Source organism: Brienomyrus brachyistius, chromosome 3 (genome assembly GCF_023856365.1).
Source record: "Brienomyrus brachyistius isolate T26 chromosome 3, BBRACH_0.4, whole genome shotgun sequence".
Lineage (NCBI taxonomy): Eukaryota > Metazoa > Chordata > Actinopteri > Osteoglossiformes > Mormyridae > Brienomyrus > Brienomyrus brachyistius.
The window spans coordinates 21,460,079-21,483,233 of NC_064535.1; the positions used below are offsets into that span (position 1 = coordinate 21,460,079).

The following is a 23,155-nucleotide window of genomic DNA, read 5'->3' on the forward strand; positions in this document are numbered from 1 at the left end:
GCCCTCTCGAACGTTTTGCCCAGGGGCCCACACAACCCATAATCCGTCCCTGCCAGGTACATGTGCGTCGTGTAGCTGGGGAGGAGATGGCACCAGGATGCACTATGAGAAGAAGGCAAGCCGACAGAGGCAGCGTGATGCTCTGGGCGATGTTCTTCTGCGAATCCTTGGGACCTGGCATTCATGTGGATGTTACTTTGACACGTACCACCTACCTAAACATTGTTGCAGACCAAGTAGACCCCTTCATGGCAGGACAATGCATCCTGCCACACTGTGGAAAATGTTCAGGGATGGTTTGCTGAACATGGGAGTTCCAGGTTGATTTGGCCTCCAAATTCCCCAGGTCTCAGTACCACTGAGCATCCGTGGGATGTGCTGGACACACAAGTCCGATTACATGGCAGCTCCACCAGCTGCTGACTTCCTAACAAATACCACAGGACACCTTCAGGACCTTGTGGAGTCTGTGGCTCAATGGGTTAAAACGCCTGAAAACTACATCTGCATCCCTACTCTTCAAACGAAATAGAGTGAAAGTCAATAAAAGTATTATAAACCCGCCCCCTAGTGGGAAATCTGCGTTTATCATGCTTTAACATTTTGTACCTGCTCTAACCTCAGAGTTTTGCTTTGATTCTCTAGTACTGAAATTCTTAATCCCTTATCCATAAATTTTTAATCCGCTTTTGAACTACTACAATTATGTACATCAAGATGAATTTTGGATAAGAATGGTCTTTCATTGCTCATATCTGAGCAAATATTTTTTAGCTGTTTTAAACCAGGAAGCTGCTGTCTGTGTTAAGGGATTTTTTTAAGGATAATCTGACGTGTCCCACCTAAGGCCTATTGCTTTGTGTTGGAAGGAACTTCCCTTCCAAGTGTAATTTTTAGGGGCAAATCAATGTGAAGTCAAGGGCATGAGCTGCAGGTTTCTTGAAATAGATTTAACTTGAAAGTAAATCTGCCTCTGTCAGGCAGTCCTTCCGGGACCCGTGAGACGGCATGTGGGTCAGATCGCTACTTTTATTCCCTTTTAAGGCGTTTGGGAGGAGGCGTAGTCATGGTAACGTTTTTCTGCTGGACGTTGGTAATTCCATCCTAATAATTTTAATGTCTCTTAAGTTTCTGCGAATTTGAAGCCTTGCATGCATGCTACGAGGAGGCTTTACCAGTAATGGGTAAAGAAAGACTCTAATACCTTGAGACCTCGATGCATAAAAATGAGATTATTAATTACGGTACGTTTTGAGGTCTTTGTAGAGGCCCAGAGGATCCTCGGTGAGGAGCAGCGGTAATTTAATGTGAGTGGGACCTGCACGTGACTCGATTCATTAAGCATGCAAGCTCCAGGTATCTCCCGATCACATGACCAGGCCTGGGTTTTTTTTTAATTAGTGGACATCGGTACTAATATTGATGCCTGGTGAGAGTGCAAATGTCAGGCAGGCGGGTGGGTGGGCGTTATTCATCGCCGTTTGAGGGAATTCACGCCCGCCGTCGGCTCCAGATATCGATTTATTGACAGTGCCAAGGCGAAGAGGCCCTTGGGTGTGTTCATGTCACGGTTGGGTCCAACCCCCCCCCCCCCAAGAATCCCCTTTCCCGATGCCATGATCAAGCAGGAGAAACTCATTTGGTTGACGTATTGCTGCAATACTACCCAAGCAGGTCGCGCAGAGGAACCACGTCATGTGACGTTATGCTTCCAATAGACATGAGTCGCATGCCTTTCCTTGGTGAGGCGTGTAGCCATTCTACCGTCGCTGAGTCTTCAGATGAAGAAAAATGGTCCGCGGTCTCGCTTTTCACAGCATTTAATTCTTCCTTTTTTTGTAACAATGCAACCACATCTCATTTGATAAATAAATATTGCTTTTTTTTCTGTAATTACATAACGATTATAATTATTGCCTGTAGAATTTAATTAAAATTATTGAAACAATAAGTGCATTTGTCATCTGGAATCGCTTTCTCGCATCCAGATTTATTACTCTTAAGATTTGGAAGAAACCATATCCGCGCTATACGATGCGAGAGAGGAGATCCAGGGATCTGCAGTAACTTGTTCCCATATGACCGTTTACCTGTAACCTGCATGATAAAAGAATTTAATCTTTTATCATGCTGAAAATCCGGGGGGCAAAAGACAGTGAAGATCAGAAACCCAGGAAAGGGGAGATGTGGACCGTAGCACCTCCTATCCCCAAGATGCGCTGCCCCTAGGCGTCAGACCACAGGCTGCGGAGAAACCATAAATAAAGTTTCTCTGTGTTGCCATGGAAATTACTATAAAATTGAGGCGGGTCTTTGAAAGAGAAGGGCACCGGTGAAGAGACGACGTCTCTCTGAATTTAATGCCAAGACTCCAGTTTCTGCTCCCAATATCTACGGAATGAGAGCCGGTGGGTGGTTCTCGGGTTGCGTGGAGGGACGGTGTCCCGGTCGGCACGAGTCATATGCAGGGATCTTTGATCTGCCGCGGATCTCCATTCAAGCCAAGTTCCATCTACAAAGAGTTTCTCTCTCTCTCTCTCTCTCTCTCTCTCCCTCTCTCCCTCCAAGGCCATTCACAGGCAGCATCATCCGTGTGCGTTCATATTATCGCTCGTAATAAACTGCAGCAAAAACACAGCCAGTGGGTATAACCCATACAGCAGGCCGTGCAACAGTAATGATGCTTGTTTTAAATAACACTTTTTTTTTTATAGTATGTTGACTCAATCTGTTATTGTTCATCCATCTGCTCCTCCGCTTTACAACTGTTTATTCAGTACAGGGTCACAGGTGCTGGTGTTTATCAGCTAATTTTATGTGGCATGTGTAGAATATTCAAGTGTACCGGCATGGGAGACGGAGTGTAAAAGAGGTTTGTTGGTACCGTACGTGCTGATCTTCTGCACCGCGAGTTTCCCCGTTGCAGTTTCGATTTATCGTGGGGTTGGCATAAGGAATCGAATGGTAATATTTTTGGGAGTTTTGAGAAATCATCAGATGATGTACAAAGGCCAGCAGACGACACGCATAAAGTTTAGTAACTGATAAATGCTTAGAATATACATCCAGTGCTGGTTTGGAGGACACCAAGCGTGATTACGGCAGCTTCTCACCTGATCTCTCGCAGTGATCTTTGTATCTCCATGTTTCTTGTATATTTTGCTTTGCTCAGCAAGGGGACCAAAAGATTTTAGATTACAGATCGCAAACCCCCCCGGCGATGTGGAAGGGTTCACTGTATAGGAATGAATAGAAAATGGATGCGTTGGTGATTGGAGTCGGTGGGTAAGATCTGAGTTTCATGGTTGGTGCTTGATATGGTGAAACGGCTAGTTGCTATTGAATCAGTGTTTTCATTGGAATTAACTTTACAGGGGTCAACATTTACAGTTTCTGACTATTTTGGGCCATACCAGAGGAAGAGTTGCTTGCCCTCATGACGAAAAACCGCGATCCGTTTGAGTCTCGCAGAAAGGGTTACTCCAGCCACGCAAGAACATCTGTATTCCAAACCCTACTTTGGCTTAACGAAGCTCCGCGCTCCAGTGGATTTCCTCAGATCTAAACCCAGTTGGAAAATCAGCATAAAACTCAAACATTCCCAGCAAATTAAAAAGCTGAAATCCCGCTTCATACTTTCACTGCGCTTTGGGAGAAACTGCGTAAAATCATGACCGGTTTGGCATAAGCGATGGGTATCCAATTTGCAGTTTGCTAATATAATTTCAATATTTCAGATATCTGACATGCTTCATTATTCTTTGGAGACATCAGCTAGTAAACAGTAACTTCTCCGAATGCGCTTCACAGGGAAAACAGTCGAGGTATTAGAACCGTCGCATTGCAAGCGTATAAAAAGCTATTATGTTTATATGCTAAATCTAAGCTCGGTGTAACACTCCCAGCTCCCACGATAACCCTGGGGAACTAAAGTGCACTTTTATATTTCTGAAAAATGCTGTCCATTCATTTTTCCTACCTCCGTGTCCAATGAGATAAAATATAAAATCCCAGTAGCAAACCATTTTCACTCAGAATTTATTCAGTTTATGTTCATAACAACTTTCTATTTTTATATACAAAACTGTTTAAAAAAGGCGATATCGCTATTATAACACTCTGAATATGAAGCTGTTTTTTTTTTGCAAGCAGTCATTTGGTAGGTTATTTTTTGCCCAGACAAAATACTTGTGGTATTGTAGGTACGATGATGCCGAAAATAACAGCAGATAACACTAAAAAATGAAAAGCGACTACTAAATGTAGCACAGTGGTGCAGTGCCGCGCACCATCACCTCACCCCTTTGGGACCAGGGTTAGGAGCTTCACCCTGTGCTTGTGTGGTGTTTGCATGTTTCCCCCCTCAATCCAAAAACAGAGTGTGCCCTGCGATGCGCTGGTGCCCCATCCAGGGATATTCCCTGTCCTGTTCAGTAGCTTCTGCGATTGGCTCCGGAACCCCGCCAAGTTGCGTAAGATAAGCAGGTACAGAAAAAGATTTTAATAAAAATGATTAAATGTCTGAAAAAATAGCATAAAACATCTGGCAGGTGTCTTGCATGTCTGGTGTGAGTTGTTTGTAGGGCACGTTAATTTTGCCCGGAATTTCGCTGGCTGTGCTGGTGCTGTGGCCAGACCGCAGCTTGGGCAACACCAACAGGTGATAAACGGAGACGGGGGGCAGTGGGGCAGCCGTCAGACCGAGAATGAATGATCGTTTTTGTTTCGCGGTTATCGTGTGATGAGCCTGAATTACAAATGCAGGGGTGTATAATTCCAGGGCGTGTTTCTCCGAAGTTGCTTATCTGGCTTATTTTGCTGACTTGCAGTTTTTATTAATTTGGATATTTTTACACTAGAAACTCCACGCAAATATCTTACCGTCAGTTACAGCAGCTGACATGGCTGTGTGTAAAAGGACGAGATGTAACCCCCATTCCGTTATACCATCCCGAGTGTGGATGTTTCTCTTCTTTGATGAAATTTCTTCCATAATTTCTATTTAAATGATGGTTTCTGGCATTTTTAGGCTAATAAGGATCCCGTTTTAGATTACATAATCTGGTGTCAGGAGAAATGAGAATGTAGCCATTCCCCAATTCCCAGAATGCCCCAGGGAGATTCAGTTTTGCCGTTCTCGTGAGTGTGTGTGTGTGTGTGTATGTGTGTATTATAATTACACACATTTTCATTTAACCCTAGGCGGTGAGATAATAGGCTTGCTGAACTTGCTGTACTTTGATCAAAACTGCCTTGGCTTTTCTTCTCGCACGTTCCTGGTATGAGGAGCAGACTTCTCATGTTTGATATCTGTGCGGCCCATGGCGGGGCTGTCCAAAGGGCTCTCTCTCTCTCTCTCCCCGGCTGCCTGGTTTTCCCCAAACGTTTTCTGTCGACAAATCCCAAACTGCCGGCCTCAGCACTTTCAGCTCAGTCAGAGATGCCGTTGGATTTAATTAAGGTCCACGGTTCAGTTCCTCTCTTTCAAACCACCGGCAGCCTTCTTTAATTGTACATGCCGTAATCCCGGCTTTGATTAACAATATCAATTTTCCCCGACACGCCGTACCTGTTCTCCTCTCTAACCGTTATGTTCCGTCATTTAGGGGTGTTGACAAATGAATCCCTCAGAGGCGTGAAAACACACACAACCAACAGACATTAGTGTGTTTCTTTTAACAGGCTTAAAAAAAAACAAAACACTGCGATCGTGATCTACGCCCGTTCAGCCTGTCGTCAGCACGGCATTGCATTATTGCTAAATAAGCAGACGCGCATGAAGTCCAGGCCACTCCAGCGCATGTCTGCATCCTGCAGTGCAGACACTGTCGCCTTCGCCATTCAAACTACTTCATTCGCCTGTGTTTCCCTTCTCCTCTGGATTGTTAATGCGCTTGCAAATTGCTTAGACGTATTTTGTATGAACAATGATAAGACTCTAAGATAAGGCTGTATTCCTGTAATATAAATACCCATAAGCTTAATATAGACTGAAAACAATCCTTTCAGTTCATCCAACATTTATATTTCCTGTGTCTGGCGCTCCAGATAGCCGTTTGTTTATTGCGGGGCTCTCCATATGCAAGATTCATTATCAACGTCACCCTTAGATTGCAGAACAAACAAAGCTTGTGTGTGTGTTTTTATATATATATATATATATTTTAGAATGTTTTATAAAGGTTTTTTTTTTTTCTTCAATGAAGACACTTATGACGTGTTTGGGTTTTCTTTCTGATCTGTGTGAAGAGACCCACAGAGCCGTGAAATTGTAAGGCGGGCGTGTCGAAGATGGAGGGGAGTTACAAACTGTGTGTGTGTGTGGGAACACGGGGCATGCACACTTGTACATTAATGTTTAATCTCCTGAACATTTGTGAAAGTGACTCTAGTTTTCCCCGATGACCTATGATAGACGTACAGGCTTTAATATCCTGTGTGGGGACAGCGAGGTATGCCGTCCATCCCATCTCCCCCCGTGAACTCTGCTCAGTCAGAGATCACGCTGATCCCTTTTGGGTCATTGACTGAGGGCGGAACTTGTTGATAATTTATAATCGAGAGCGTTGTGGACGCGCTCCGCAGCTCCGTGTGGGGGAGGCTCGGTGTCCGATTCGGTGAGCTCCACGGAGACAAATAGCTGAGCTGGCGATAGCAGAGTGAGTACTTATGTGGTGTTGAAAGGCAGGTCTTCCAGCTGTCAGATTCAGGAGTGTGTGCCCCCCCCCCCGTCCACCTTCCAGGCTTGCAGGAGGGATGCCACAGCCAGCCAGTGTTGACATGATGTCACAATTGATTTTCCTTTTTGTTTTTTTTGTTTGTACCGAGCGCTGAGGCGATAGAGAGACTCGTCCTCAGATTTTTTTTAATTCTTCTTGTGCCAGTGAACCTTCCCCTCACTCTGGAATCATTTGCTGTTTTTTCCTGTTTTTTTTTTTTTTTTTTTTTAATTAGCTTTGTTGAAAAACACGAACATGCTGAGGCGGTTTTGTATGGGGATGTAGGCCCGTTCTGCTTGATGTATGTATTTTTGATACTGTTCATGGCTGTGGGCCTTTTCTGCCAGCTGTCGCATATGTTTGGTACTGACAGTATCTGTTGGAAAGACGCACGAACGCCAGGGGTACAAACATATAAAGCTGGATTCGGGATTCGAGGCCACGGCATTCTCAACCCAACCACATCTCAAGAATCCCAGTGATTACCTCATACTGGTGGATCGGACGCCAGGCCTTTCATTAGCACATGGGCAACACTGCTCATCCATCCATCCATTCATTTATTTTCTGTTTTTTGTTTATCCTATTCAGGGTTGCGGGGCGGGTCTGGAACACATCCTCGAAGCATTGGGTGCAAGGCAGGGAACAACCCAGGGTGGGGTGCAAACCCATCGCAGGGCACACACACCATTCACTCACACATATACCTATGGGTAATTTGGTAACTAACATCAGCATGCTTTTGCACTGTGGGTTGAAACTGGTGTACTCAGAGGAAACCCCATGAAGACACGGGGAGAAGATGCAAACTCCGCATCCTGGCAGAGACTCGAACTCAGAGCCCAGAGGTGCTAACCCCCCCCCCCCCCCCCCCGTCACATCAGGCAAAAACCAGTTTGCTGGTGGGTGTCACGGCTGTAGGCTGAATAGCGGAGTATCAGGGTTCAGTAATCAGACGCTGTGGTAATTTTTTATTTTCCACAGATGTGAAGTCGTGGCTCTTTTTCAGTTTCATTTACAGCTCTGTTTGAGTTGAAGTCGTCTGAAATAAATTCTAAGAAGATAAAAATGTGAGAATCTGACGGTTTAGCGGCTCACGCTCTGCTGGGCGTGGGAGATGGGTCCTCGGCTTCCACCCTCCGGCATCTCTCGGCTCTTCCCTCCCCTCTCCATATCCATTCAGCCCCGGGATCAATTATTCCAGGACGGGCATGGAGGGGGATGCTGGTGACAACTCCCCAAGGCGCAAGGGACTAATTGCCCCTGAGTGTCTGGCAACCACTGCTTTTGATCTCTCCCATGAAGGGGGGGCTGCTGTGTGTCTGGGTGTGCGCACGCTGTCACGCGTCCGTCTGTGTGCAGATGGAGGAACACTGACCCTCATTATGACCTCATTATAGATCTATTACAAGTGATTTATCACACAGCCTTTTGTGCATCTATTAAAACGAGGTCTATGTGAACCTCAGTTGTAATTTACCTGTTAAATGACCTGAGGCATGTCAATGTATTATAGACTTCGGCAGCACACTCGGAATACCGGCCTTTTCCCTAAAGGGCGTTAATGTTGAAGCTTGGGAGGCGTTTATTCTCTGGACCTTCTGCATCCATTGAGGTGAAGGCACATAAGTATTGGGGGGGGTGGCTGGGGAGTAGCTTCTGACTGTGAATCAGCAATGTCCTCACGCAGCGTGTTTCCGTACAGGACCACGGAGATGAGTCACGACGCGCTACGCGAAACCAACGGGGCAGCCCTAGGGTTTGGTCATCTCGCCATATGGTGCTCTGCAGTGGGTGACGGTGAAGGACCAGAGAGGGGGCTGGTGTCCACGACGGGTCCTGCAAGGACGCACTGTGTCACCATTGTCTTTGGGTAGAACTGGATTATGGGAAATTTAGACTGCAGTGGTTTAGGGTTAGACTCGTGGAATGAGTTAATTTGGCCTTATACTTTAAACAAAAGCAATGGAATCAACGTCTTTCTAGTAATACGCCATCGCGTGGGCGGTGATCACCATGGTGATCAACATTTTGGCATACCGCCTATGTAGCACCCCCTACTCCCCAATGCAAACTTTTGAGTTTGTGCTCATCCCACCCACTAGCTACGATTGGCTACAAAAAAACATGTGGTCTCGGGCATCACCGGTGCCCCCGTAATGTTCCGGAAGCAAAAGGCTTTGGAATCTTTGAGTAATTTTGAAGGCAGACTCCCTGAATTTGTACGAAGTTATCCACGTTTTTATGCCAGCTCACGCCAAGATTTTAAGGATGTGCAGACGATCTGCAATTGGTGGGTGGAAATGGCAGATTTGTTTGTGGCTGACGTACGTTTGTTTGCCTTCTGTATGTGGGTCTGTTGCATTGAGAACATTCTGTGCCCTCCGGGCCTGTGGCATGACATTAAACAAACAGTCTGGAGGTGTTGTTTTTAGTTTACGTCAGCATCTTCGATTTCATTTTATCCAGATGTCGTTTGAAGTATGCAGACACCTTTATTCAGCCAACAGAGGGAGGCTACCAGGCTAGTATTGTCTAAGGGAATGACCAGGGTGTCCTGTGCACAGGCCTCTCATGAGTCTGAGGCATTGGGCACCGAAGCTGATTTCTTTACCTCAGATTTCTTAACGACCATGTCCTCAGTTTGAGAATCACATACACGATGACAGTCCTAGTGCAGGGTTGTGTTTCCGGAAACCTTCCTAGTGCTACAATCATAGTAACTTCAGAGAGGGAGAATTCCGTATGATGACCCTCTGACAGATAGGCCTCTGGGCTTCAGCCCTGAACATCTGAAGATCCTGGTGTCTCCACTGGCTGTGCATGTTGAGGGCAGATCCAGTCTGATTTCTGTCAAGGTGGATGTAAGAGACCCATAAAATATATTTGCTGATGAGAAGTATGTCAACTTCGATCATTGATCAAATCCGGGGAGAAATCTAGTGATCTGGGCTGTACACCATAAAACGGGAGCCAACTGAGATCACAGAATGCTAGCACTCTACAAGAGTTCATGATTATGAAATGAGAAAGTTGGGGACGATACTGAGGAAGCGACAAGGCGGCGTGAGCTGATTACAGTGCGTTGCCACACCCACCACACAACGAACCACCTCAGGGATGAGAACCCAAGTACAGAGTGATACCTCAGCACCACACTAGTGCGAACGAGTTTTTTTTTTTTTCCAGTGGCTGGAGTGCCAATCCTGCCACCAAGCCCCAAATCTCCCTCTAAGTTGGATAATGGCCTCTGAAATATCACATCTTCCCGAAAAGACTTTCTCAAGAGTGTAGAAACTGCACATCTTTACTGAATGTATATTTGTTCTCTGAAATAATGATGCGTGTTTCTCCTTTCAGTTGATTGTCAGTCTGCTTTTGCTCAGTCTGCCTTCGGTTTTCAGTTGCGGGAGCCGTACGCGTGTAACTCCAGGGGCCATGTGCTACGAAGCGATGCCCAAATCTCCCTTTTTAGCTGTAAGTGCTCGCATATTTCAGATTTGCGATTCTGCAGTGGGAGGTGCCGGCTTTGTGGGCACTGGGGGTGTGGGGGGGCGATGTCTTTCCAAAATACCGCAGGTGTATTTTTCCTTTGATGTTATCGTGAGCTGTTTTTCTGTTGAATTTCACAGATGAAGCTGCAATGAAAGAGGGACATTTTGACCACAGCCTCTCACCCACTCCCACCGCTCCCCATGACCAATTACAAGGCCATAAGTTCATAGTCTCCTGTCTCTCTCTCCCCCCCCCCCCACCATGTCCGGGGGGAGATTACAATACATGAGATCTGCCCCAAACATAAATTTTGATTTCGTTTTTCATTCCATCGTTTTCCGCCTCTGCGCTGTTCCAGAGCGGGCTGCTGGGGACTGTGCTTCCCTGTTACGGAATTCAGCTTGCTTAGAACAAAGAGCACGCTTCTGAGGAATAACTGCGGATCTGCCAGATTAATTGGGAGGCTGTGGGGGGTGGGGTGGGGGGGGCTCCCCCCACACCCAGGGGCGTGAAATAAAAAGAAAAAATAAGGCATGGTTTTAATAAGCAGGGATTCAGCATGTAACATCACACGATTATGCTACAATAAATCAGGGCTCAGATGTAATGCCCCGCTGCCCCCCCCCCCCCCCCCCCCCTCACGCCAGTCCTGAGTTACTGGTAATTTTTTTTTCCCTCCGATGAAAAGTGCCTGGAACAGCTCTGTGTTCCTAGCCCCTCACTTTGTTGTTCTCCCTCACTAACATCTCTGCCAAGTGATGAATTTTTTGATGCAGACAAGCAGCAGGAGAGAAATGAAACAGTCATCCCTGGAAAAGAGGCAGGTTTTATATGCTTGGGTGTTAATCTACACACAAGATTAATCACTTCGGGAGTCTTATTTCACTATTTGTACTGACCTCCTCTCGTCTGGTGTCCCATAACTGGATGAAATAATTAGAGGCTGTGCACTTGAATGGAGCAAGTATTCATTTTTTTAAACTTGTGACTTGTCTGCAGTGCTCTGTACGCCCCTACCCCCCCCCCCCCCCCCCACTGTCAGTCCTACCTTTAAAGTGTCACTGGTCGGCTGCATTTGTTTTAATTGCATCTGAAATCGTTCCCAGCCCTTCATTATGAGACCTGTCACCTTGTGTCACATTAAAGACAGTCAGTGATGATTATGGCACATGAATATGGGTCCTTATGCTGAGTACATTCCATCAGGCATGTTTCTTTAATTCTGTTCTCCTTTCTTACTGGTTTCTGACGTTCCTGCTTGAACAGATCAGCCAATAGCTATCGTCGAAAAACGGGGGCTTGACTACCATACCAAAACAATAAAATCTGTGTTTTTTCTGGTACATGTACATTTCTGCAGTCTGGCCTACAGTCTGTCAGTCTGTTAACAGGCTGGTTTAATAATAAGCTTTAACTAAGCACTCTTACATAACAGGTTATTGCATGTTTATAGATGACTAGTATGTATTATTCCGTATGAGTAATGGTGTAGGAGACTGGGCATTTATCAACTAATACAGTTGGGTATGTCCACAAGGTGTGTGTGTGTGTGTGTGTGTGTGTGGGGGGGGGGATTTATGTATTACACTGTAGGGACCAAATGTGCTAAAATCCTGTTATTTTGATGTTGTGGGGACCACCTTTTCAGTACCCACCAGGGGAAATTCAGTTTTATACAAATCTGAGACAGCAATCAAAAAATTAAAAATGTCCAAAGTCTTGTATTTTGTTTGGTTACTTACGGTTAAGGTTAGGGCTGGTTAGGGGTTAAGGTTGTCGTTGCTGGGATTACCTGTAGGCTCTTACCAGTGGAATGAGTGGACGGTCCCCACAAAGACATGAATGCAGACGCATGTGTGTGTTTCTGTGTGTTGCAGTATATAGCCTGAGGCTCTTTGTTAGCACCATGCCGCTGTATCTATCTGCATCATTCCAGAAACCATCTGACCAACCAGAAGCATACAGCGGACGGCCTGGCCACACATAGCCAGGCCTGCCGCATCGGTCTCTCCTGACGTGTGAATCCGGGAATGCTATCGATCGCTGTCATGCGGCTTAGAGACCTGGACTTTTTAATCAGGAGAAAGGTGAGAAGCAGCATCCCCATCTGCTGTAGTACTGTTATTACATTTTTCCGTTTGTGATCATAAAAGAAAGACGTAATTGCAGGACATACCTTAAAGCTTACGAGGGCCTCTCATCTCCGATGCATCTTCTAAGTGAGAGCTGTCAGGTTAGAGATGAAGGTTGGAGTACCTTGCGAGCTTCATTATGGGAAATTGATTTCTTGAATCACTGTCGCCATGCAGAGACACAGAAATCACTTGGACCTTCAGGCCGATAACCCTGGACTAGACTAAAAAAAAAAAATCAATATGTTTGTGAAAGAAAAACATAGAGAAAATTCCATAAGTACTGAGAAATATTAGAAATTAGGTCTTAAGGAGGTCTTGCTCAGTGGAATTAGACCAATATACAGTATAGTGAGGAATGATCTCGCAGGAGCTCTAGCGCATTGTTTCCCAGTCTGGTCCTTGGGGACCCACAGTCAGTCCATGATTTTGCTTCCTGCCTGACAATCTGCATTTTTGGTCCCTCTCAGCTTCCTAGGAGCAGGGAGCAAGCAAAAAAATGTGAACTGTCTGTAGGTCCCTGAGGACCAGATAGGATAACATTGTCCTGGAGTTACTGTATGTTTGGTGCAGGCAGTTGGCACAGGATTGGTGCATTCAGAGATGCTAAGGTGGTGATCATTGCCAGTCTCATTTTTTTTTCCAAGAGCAAAACCCACGTTTTTGCTACAGGGTTGCAGAAAGCTTGGAGTGCAGCATGCCAATAGCCGGCTTCCTGTGCTGAGCCTCTCGTCACTCCCCCCACCCCTCCTACCCAGCCCCATCATGAAACATGGAAGCTTGATTGGGCCCGGCACATCCCTATGCAGCACTCGTAATACGGTGTTGCAATTCTCTCCCGGTGTTTTTTGTACCCAATGATTAATGCATCTGAGCACTGTCCTTAGGCTTAGACTCTTTCTTGGGTACATTTTGCTCTAATTTATGGTTAGATCCCGACTGAAGATAACAGCAGTATATTAACTATGTAATTGGATCCGCAAGCCAGAGATCACGCATTACATTATAAAGTATGACCATACACAGGCCATAAATCATTTGTAGGAATTTGTCATAATATACTTTTCATTACTTGAGAGGTCATGGTACGTTTTCATATTTCGCATTTGTCCCGAAATGAAGAAACACATTTGTTTGGCGTCCAGATTACACTGAAATATGAATCTGTTGCCTTATTTACTTACTTAAGTAAAATATGAGAAGAATTGGAGAAGAAGTAGGACACAAGATGGCATGAATGAGGATTTTAAGACCTCAGTTTGGATATTTACCACAATCTGTAAACTGTATTCATTAAGAAGCTCATCGTATCGCTTGATACGAGTGTGATTCAGTTCAGAATCCAAATGTTCACATTTCTAAGTTAAAAGTTGATTCTTCTATGTGTAAATTACAAAAGATAATGGCTTTAAACAAAACTTGCGTGCAATTACACAGGAATTAGCTGCTCTGGGTCACAGCCAGAGTGGAGGAACGTGCAGCAGACTGCAGAATCTGTTCTCCAGGTTTCTCACAGTAATTTATATGGACCCTCGGAGATATATTGAACTGAAAAATTATTGCCTTGATGAGTTTTGTGATGCGGTGATGGTCACCTGCTGTTGCCAATCTTGTTGACATTTCAGAAGGAACTTGACAGCAACCCCTCCAGCCCCCTGTCTGTAATAAGCCATCGTGCTGCATTCCCATGGTCTCAGTAGCTTCATTTAAATGGATGGGGGGAACTAGGGCTTGAACCTGCCCCCCCTTGTGTACCTGCCCCCCCCGCTCCCCCATGGCTCCATGAATTTTAAAAACCGATGCTTTGTGGGGAATGTGATACTTCATTAAATCATTTTTATATGGTTCAATTTTGTCTCTGTTTGTGGTTAAAAGTATCCTGGACGCCTATATTCTGCTCGGCCCAGGTGTCTGTGCCCTTTGGGAAGTGGCCCCTCCCAGCCAGCCTGTCCATGCTGACGGGGGCATCCATCACGTCTCCTGCACGTCCTCTTTGTTCACTGTCTCCAAATTGATCTCAGGTGATCGGGCGGAAAATCACCGTGCTCAATCAAGGGAGGATGTAGTGACCCTCCCCCCAAGCATAATGTGGAACAGAACCAGGTAAGGCGTCAGTGGGGGTGCAAAGTTGCCTATTTGAGGTGGGGCTTCCCTTTTCAGGGTGACGGGGATAGGCAGTGACGGGGGGAAACCTGAAGACTGTAGTTTGGCCATTAATTAAAAAAAAAACACATGGGTATTTACAGGCATTAAAAGGTCAATGAGAATCCCAACCCCTCCCTCCAAGATATCTAGGTGGCATCCCAGATATCAATAAAGAAATACACACTATCCTGGATTCCATGTGCCCTTTGCTTCTTGCCCTAAAATAATGGGTCTGAACCCCCCTTGCAAAATGTTTTGTATTACTGATCAGCCATCTCAACCTGTCTAAATACCCCTGAAATAGAAACAGAAAATTGAGAAACATGGATGACCCCCACAGTCTATCCGTCCCCCGAGTCAGCAAAATGCAGGGGGGAGGAGGTAAAATAGGATTGCCCCTACAAATTATTTTCTGGCTACGGGCCTGCTGCAGGTTCCCTGTGACCCCAGAAAGTGCTTATACAGGATGGATGGATGGATATGTACATTTCATCCTGCATGTTGAGAAACGGGTCTCGCTGAGATTTATAATTGATAAACCAAGCCATGTACTGCGCTGCTTTGTGTACCTGAAGCGCACACACAGCGAATACTAATCAAGCTCATTAACACTCCACATCCCTGTGCTCTGTTTACAGCAGGGAACAGAGGCACTGACAGACTGTTACTGAGGCACTGACTGACTGAGGCACAGACTGGCTGCCATTGTAAGAAGCTTCCTTCCAGTCGACTTTGTGCTTGGAGATGTGTTTTTCTTTCTTTTTCTTTTTATCCCCTTCCTAGCCCCTCCCCCCCCCCCCCCCCCCACCCCCACACAAACACACCAGACCGGTCCAAGCCCAGGCAGAGTTTTCAATCAGGGGGGAGATAATAGTCTTTCTGCCTTGTTTAAGAAAGATGCTGAAAAATGATCAGTCATAATCATTGGGCTGTACCATCTCCGTCTCTTGCTCGGTGGTGCGTCGCCGTCCGCTTCTGAGGTTCCAGGAAAGCAGGGACTCCAAAGGAGGAAAAGCGACGTCCGACGTATGCGAGCTGCGTCTAATGTCTCACTGCGGTGTCCATGTTGGCACCACGAGTCGGATCCGTAGTGCCAGTGAGATTCCGGCTCAGGTTTAAATGGCACGTCTGATTCGCTAAGACCTGCACCCAGACGCCCCTGGGGCAGGCTCTGCTGTGAGTGATGCCTGATAACCCCCCCCCCCCCCCCCCCCCGATCTGGCCCTGTCCCCTACGGTCATGTTTATGCTCTTAAGTGAGGAAGTCGGCGCTTTAGCACAATGGCGATGTTTGTTAAACGTGGTACAGGTGCTAAATGAATTCCTCCACAGCAGCACTCTTACACATATCGAGACTCATACCTACATGGTCATTTCTCATTAAGTACAATAAACAATTCATGCTTTTAATGGAACATGGAGCCTCAAGGTTTGTCTGTACAAGACGGAGAGCTGATGCCCTCTGGTCCACCGTACTGGGCATGCTCATCGCATGTTTAGCGATTGTGCTGTGAGACTAATACTAGGGTAAGTACCAGTTACCCACAAAAGCATGGCAAGAAGCATCAGATTATTAAAGGGAATCATGTGCTTAACATTGGTTGAACACAGAATAAGTGTGTGTGTGTGTGTGTGTGTGTGAGTTGTATATATATTACATTGTGGGGACCATTGTTTTTGGTCCCCACAAGCGGAAACTCATTCTTTATAAAAAAACTGTGACTGCCATAAAAACTAAAAATATTTTGTTTGGTTATTTATGGTTATGGTTAAGGTCAGGGCTGGGTAGGGGTTAAGGTTGTCATTTTGGGATTGGAGTTTTCCCCCATAGAAATGAATGGAGAGTCCCCACAAAGATATAATTACAAACTTGTGCTTGTGTGTGTGTGTGAGTGATATGATATATACATTTGGCTCCCCATAGGAAACACACAAACTGGTTTTAATAGTTTAAGCCATCAAAGAACGAATACGTGAAACGAGTGGACATTAGGTTGAGATCAGGCTGTACTTTTGTAGCAACGTGGCTCTTCATGAAAATGACATGGAGGCTGCAGCTCTCATCAAAGCTTCTCCCAAGCTGATGTCTGCCAATCTGAAATGAAAGCTACTGCACGGAAGCCTACTTCTGCTAGCGGTTCCAGTGAACGATAGGGGATCCGCTGCTACTAGAACTTGAAATATGACTCTTGCCGTTTAAAATATTAAAGCACAAAACAATGTGACATGAAAGCAGAGAAATTTCTCACTGGGAAAAAAGAGAGAAAAACAAAATCACCCAGCAGAAATAACGGCGATAAAATCCGCCCCCCGGATATTTATTTATTTTTCCACTCCCAGGGGGAAGCAGCCCGGTGTTTATGGAGAATCCAAGGAATCATCGCTGTCTGGGGGGTGTGCTGCTGGTTGCTCTCAAGAGCCGTGCCAGAGGGCGACTGGGCAGCCTGGCAGAGTGAGACTTGGTGGTTGCTGGCGGCGCCCATTGCCGTGGCAGCGGTACGCCCGGTTCATTGGCTGGGTGATGTACGAAACGCAGCCTGTCTGTGGAATGAGCAGGAGCGTAAATACACTAAAATCTAGTTAGAAGGGACAGGAGAACAAGTTATATTGGGAATGCAGTGAGGTGTTGATTTAGGGGATGAAGCGAAAAGGTGAGATTTTAAAAGCTATTTTCTGGAAGGAACCTGGTCTTCAGCAAGCAATAATGTGACTAACAGCACAATGGGAGACTAACAGTTTTTCCATTTTCAACAGAAAGAACTAAAAGCTGAAAAATGGCTTTAAAGCCGTAGTTTTGTTCCATCTCTTTAAAGCCCAGTCATGTTTAGTCTTTTTTTGTTTGTTTTTAATTTCCTTACATGTGAAAATGTGTGTTTACAGCCCTTTAGACCCTGATCTCTGTTACCCTGAGCAGCATTACAGGGATCTGAATCAGTAATGAATTAATCAGTGTGCAGCAGTCAGTCACGGCTGGGCTGATTCGCTCACCTTGCAGTTTAATTGGCGTAAGAGGTGCAAACCACACTTGTGATGAACAGAATTATCACGTTTCCCAAATGTCACCCTGGGGGCACCGCCTCAGTCTCTGGGGTGTGGATAGCGCAGCAGGAGCCTCTCTGCTTAGGGTGGGGGCTATTTCTGTCATAAATAGATAGTTAGAAAGTGATGCGAAATGGGGGGGGGGGGGGTAATCAACACCTGGGAGGTAGGAATCTGTAATGTGCCGTTTTGGGGAGTGTGCTGAGATGCGTGTACGCCTGTCATCCAAGTGACTTATTTTTCTTTTCTTTCCAAATATAGCTCTAAAAATGACGGCACGTTCAGTGGGCGTGAGTTTGGGGATTGGGATCGTCTTTGGGGCTTTAGACTTGGTCTCAGTGATCAGGAAGCTTCAGAAATCTGATGTGAGGTGGAGTCTGTGACATGCTTCAGAATTAGCCTGGCAGGGATATTGGTGAGGCCTGCTCTTCAGCCTGAACAAGGATGTGGGCGGGAGGGGATCATGAACGGGAATACTCCCACACACACACACAGCTATGCATATATACAGACACACACACACACGCGCCGCAGTGCTCTCTCTCTGACACACACGCAGTCTGCAGTGCTCTTTCCCTTACACGCACACAGTTTGCAGTGCTGTCTCTCTGACACACACACCCTGCAATGTTCTCCCGCTGACACACACACACAGCCTGCACTGCTTACTCTCTCTGACACACACACCTTACAGTGTTTTTTCTTTCCTTCTCTGACAGCCTGCAGTGCTCTCTCTCTCTCTCTGACACACACACAGCCTGCACTGTTCATTCTCTGACACACACACCTTGCAGTGTTTTTTCTTTCTCTCTCTGACATAGCCTGCAGTGCTCTCTCTCTGACACACACAGACACAGCCAAAGTGGTCTCTCCCCCTGACACACACACACACACACCCTGCGGTGATCTCTCTCTGACCCCCACACACACACACACATACCCTGCAGTGATCTCTGTCCCTGCAGGCTGTGTGATTGTGTGTCAATGGTCTGTCTCTCTGACACACACGCAGCCTGCAGTGCTCTCTCTCTCCCTCTTGACACACCCACACACACTTTGCAGTGCTCTCACTAACACACACACACACACAAGATGTTGTCATGCCCACTGCGCTGTGTGCAGCATCCAGTGTAAGGACAGTGACCGGTGCACTGCGTACGGCTGCCCCCCACATCTGTGGTTGTAAACAAACCCCATGTCCCCTGCAGCCACAGCCCCCCCCCCCTCCACAAGGGAGTTTACCCTTTAGCCAAACAGAAGGGAGCCCATCAGCCCATCAGGGGCATAGGATCGTCGTTGACCAGGAAGTGCCCATGCGCATATAATTTTTTTTAAGGTGGGGGGGGGTAAAGACAGTGCATAATTCATACAGAGTGGCCAGTATTATCATTAGCCAATTATATGTTTTGAGTCAATGAGTGACAGGGAAGGAGGCCAATTGGCTTTCAGCTGGGGCTGAGGAGGGTGGAGCCAGACTGGGTGACGTTAGTATTCCTCACACCACATGCTTCGGATGGAAGAAACGAATCAGTGGAGGATGTCTTTTCGTGGGCAGGAATGGTGGAGGAAAATTATTGGACGCTAACATGTTTATAATCATAGCGATCCGCGAACCCGCAGCTGCCATGGTAATTGTGTCCATTTCCCATAGCAGCTGTCTGATATATTTGAGTCCCTGGGTTCAAAATGCTGACACACCCATTTCAAACCTGCCCCTGCCCAAGCAGTAGGCTGTCTCAGGCAGCACGAGGCTGGGGTACTCCCTGCACAGGTTGTAAAACATTTACTGATCCGTATTAATTACTAATTACTCACTCGGGGAATCCATAAAGATATGCTGTGCCAATTGAAAACAAAGTGTTATATTTTATGTTCTGAACGGTCATAATGTTCAACATGGAAAACATAACAGCACAGGGGGCTGGGTGATCTCTCTCGCGTTTAAAACAGCCCCACTCTTCCCAGGCAGACATGGGGTCTGCACCCGTCTTTTCGCTATAACGGGCGACCTCAGAGAAGGTTCATTTTTTTGTGCTGTGTGAATAAAAATCACCATTACGCTTCCCTCACCATGTGGTAAAACTCTGCAGAGGAATCCCGCGAAATAATAATCACGTTATATTGTCATCTTCCTCTCACCAGTTTCGAAATAACAGCGATACAACTGGTAATACGTTCAATTCAATCACGCGTCCACTTTAGTGTACAATACAATCTGGGCAGCCTATTTTTGTCGCGGACCTTGCCTTTTGCACTCACAGATGAGAACAGATGCTTTTCTTAGACTTCTTTTTTATGTCTTTCCGAAATTAAAACGTGGGATTGAGTTATGCCCGGCAAGATGTGGATGTTTTTTCTAGTTTAATCATCACTTATTTATGTCTGTCCTATTACCTTTATTTTACTGACACTCCATTTAAAAATGCTGGGAGTATCACCGATGACCGATCCTCTCTGACCATATTGCTTAATGCCGGCGTTATATAACATATTACCTGGCCATGGCGGAGCGCCAGCCGTATTAACGGCTCCGCCCCCGCGGTCAGCCGTTAGCCGCCGTTTGTTTCCCGCCTCCGCGTCCCGCGCCAATTGGCGGTCATCCCTCCGCTTTTAACATCCCTGTCATCCTCATATAACGTTCGCGCTGACGGAGAACCAGATGCTTTGAAATTGCCTTCACTGCACCAAAACGTCACATAATGTGCCAGAAAGCGTTTGCGGAATCCCTTGGAGTAAATCGGTAGTTTCTATTCATATTAACAACCCGGTGAAGTGTTTGTGTGGGAATATAAATCATAATATATACACATTAAAAGCAGCCTAAAATTGTTCTTTGTCTATTTGTCAGATTTTTTTGTTAAGTGCCCTGAGTGGATTAGGTCCCCTTGACGGATTAAGCTATATGTATTGTTGGCTTTTCATTCATTTTCTGGGTAAATGGTGGGTAATACTTCACAATTGATCCATCAATTTTCTCTGTTTGGAGGTGTGCAGTCTGTTCAAGTTTTATAAATGCCTACACACACAAACACCTATATATACACGGTGCAGTTGTTTCTTTCTTCTTGGATTCACTCAGGCTCTCAAGTTGCTTACACAGCAGTTATTAAACATTTTGGTACACCCCCGTTCTCTTTGCAGTCTGAGCGTTAACCATACCTCCCGTGGGGACCTCACGGTTTACCCTTGCCCTGTCCACAATGACCCGCTGCAATCCTCGCAGGCTGAAACTGGTTTTCATCTACAATTTGCCGGAATATAAAGATATTCCCCCGAAAGGCTCACGACTGCAAGGTGGTGCATAGGATCTAAGACAATCAGCTGTAATTTGTGCAGGAGCCATTGTTCATTACTTCCCTTTAAAGTTACAGTAAAAAGTAACGTTAACCTTAATTTGACCATTTGTGGTTTCATTATACCATGGAGTAAAAAAAAAATGTAGCTATCATTTTGTGTTTCACATAATAGAAGTGAGAAGGTTATGTGAGGCGGCATGAGGCTGAACAAGGGAATGTGGCTGGGCTCGTGTAATCTCCTGAGCATGCTTGGTTACTGGTCCCTGCACACCGCTGCGGTCATGAAGCCCAGCTGTCCCTGACTGAAGAACGTTCCTTGGCAGGGTTTAAACAGGGTTAGCTGGGTGGACTAGCAAGCACTCAGGGAGCCATTCTTTGGAGAAAGGCTGGTATTAAGTTCGTTTCTCATCATGCTTTCCAACAATACTTTAAAGAACCCATGACTTCATTTAAGTTTGAGGCTTCTGTCAGGCCATCAGTGACGCGCTTCACCCCATAATCTGCCTCTGCATGCAAGGCGTTGTGTCGAAGTTTCAAAGCATTTCTATGAATGCCATGTATATAAGAATCTATGAATACATTCATAGGACATTATAATGTATTCGTAAAGCATTATAAACATGACTATAAATATTTTAACAAGGCACAACACATATTCATGTTTATTATGCATTATGAATGATTTCTGAAGCTCATTTATAATGCACGAGATTCCTTCATAATGCAGTACAAAGCATCCTTAATTCTTATATTGACCATTATAATGCATTATGAAGGTATTTATAATGCATTATAGATGAGTTTCATTTCAGACTATGCAGTATTATAATCGATGCCATAATGCCTTATGGTTTTAAGCAGAAGATGCTGTAATACTTTATTTATTTTATGCCAACCATTATACTGCATTATGAAGGTATTATAATGCATTATAGGTGACAGCTTTCCGTAAAGTGCAGTACAGGGTTAATATGGGTGCCTTCCATACAGAGGTCTTTGTATGATCCTGCACATATACAGTATGTTACGTGTGTATCTGAGATTGTACCTAAATGCAAACATCTATTTTATAAAACCGCTGTTGTCAGACAAACACGTACCCTTTCATACAATCTGTAACACTAGATATACTTGTCAGCCGCGCTAATCCCCCAAGCAGAGGCTAATAAACAATGAGGAACATTTCATTCACCTGGGTGAATGATTATTTTCAGGTAGGCGGCGATATTTCATTTAAAAAAAAAAAAAAAAAAGCATCCCGACGTTGTCATGCTGTGGATCGTCATGCGGAGACTTTTACTTTGATACGCTGTCGCCTGCACAAAAGTCTGTTTATAATAAGACAGCAAGCGCCGTGGTTTTGACAGTCTGCGATTAACTATAATTAGACACCGTTTACCTTATGCTTTGAAGTGCTGAGCGGCGTGTTAAGTTATAATAAGACTGTACAAATTGCTGCAGGTCTTATTACCATTGAGGATGCTGCTATGCTCGCAGCCTTCGATAGCTTGCATCATGTAAATCGCTCTCTCTTTCACTGTACTGTACGTCCTTGACCACCAGCAGTGGAGGCCTGTAGTTATGCACCAGTATAGAGGGAGTATTCCTTGACTTACAGGTAGCATTTTCTGTGTGTTATTGCTGCAGTAGTTGTGCTGTAAGGACAAACAGCCATTGTATCATTATTTTGATTTTATGTATTTCCTGCCAGGGAAGACTGATTGCTATTCTGGTTGATCAGACCTAAAAAGGGGTCAGAGTCTGATTTTCTGCTTTTGACATGCATCCGCTGCTTTAACTTGGACAGTAAAAGCTCAGCACACATCAGTGATTTGATTTGGATTCAGGGGCGATTCTAGGATTGCTTTTAAGAGGGGCCATAATTCATACGGAGGGGCCTACTTTATCATTAGCCAACGATAGGCTTTGAATCTGTGAGTGACAGTGGTGGGGCACACGGGCAGCCAATCAGCTTTCTGCTGGAGTCAGTGCCCCTGTGGCCCCGCCCCCCCATACGCCCCTGCTTGGATTCCCCAATGTTTTCAGTGTGGGGCTGCCGCTTTGGGCTTCACTTCTCCAGCCCTCGCAGGTGCTCCCATTCTGCCTGCTCTCCAGCTTGTTTCACTGCCTGGGGCCCTTTGCAAGGGTGACACTCAGTGCCTCCATCTTTCCCGGACTCACTTTTTCATTCCGTTTTTGCCATTCTGTTGAAGCTGACAAATTCGGCATGGCATCCAAACCTTTGAGCTCTCGACACAAAGCCAGTGGAGGTCTTTGGCAGGGGGCCTGAGACCCTATGGCTGTTCCACAAACTTGTTTATAGCCAAAAA

The 23,155-nt window shown here is 45.6% G+C and overlaps 1 protein-coding gene and 1 long non-coding RNA gene across 2 annotated transcripts in view; one reads left to right on the plus strand and one right to left on the minus strand.

Annotated features, from left to right (window-relative positions):
* The window catches only part of kcnd2 (potassium voltage-gated channel, Shal-related subfamily, member 2), a 200,418-nt gene that overhangs the window by 22,668 nt on the left and 154,595 nt on the right, over nt 1-23,155 (plus strand). The window lies entirely within an intron of this gene.
* Nucleotides 16,412-20,151, minus strand: LOC125738473 (uncharacterized). The gene is made up of 3 exons (XR_007396840.1): nt 20,025-20,151; nt 17,479-17,628; nt 16,412-17,031 (listed from the first exon to the last, which is right to left on the minus strand). It is a non-coding gene; the product is annotated as an uncharacterized LOC125738473 (long non-coding RNA).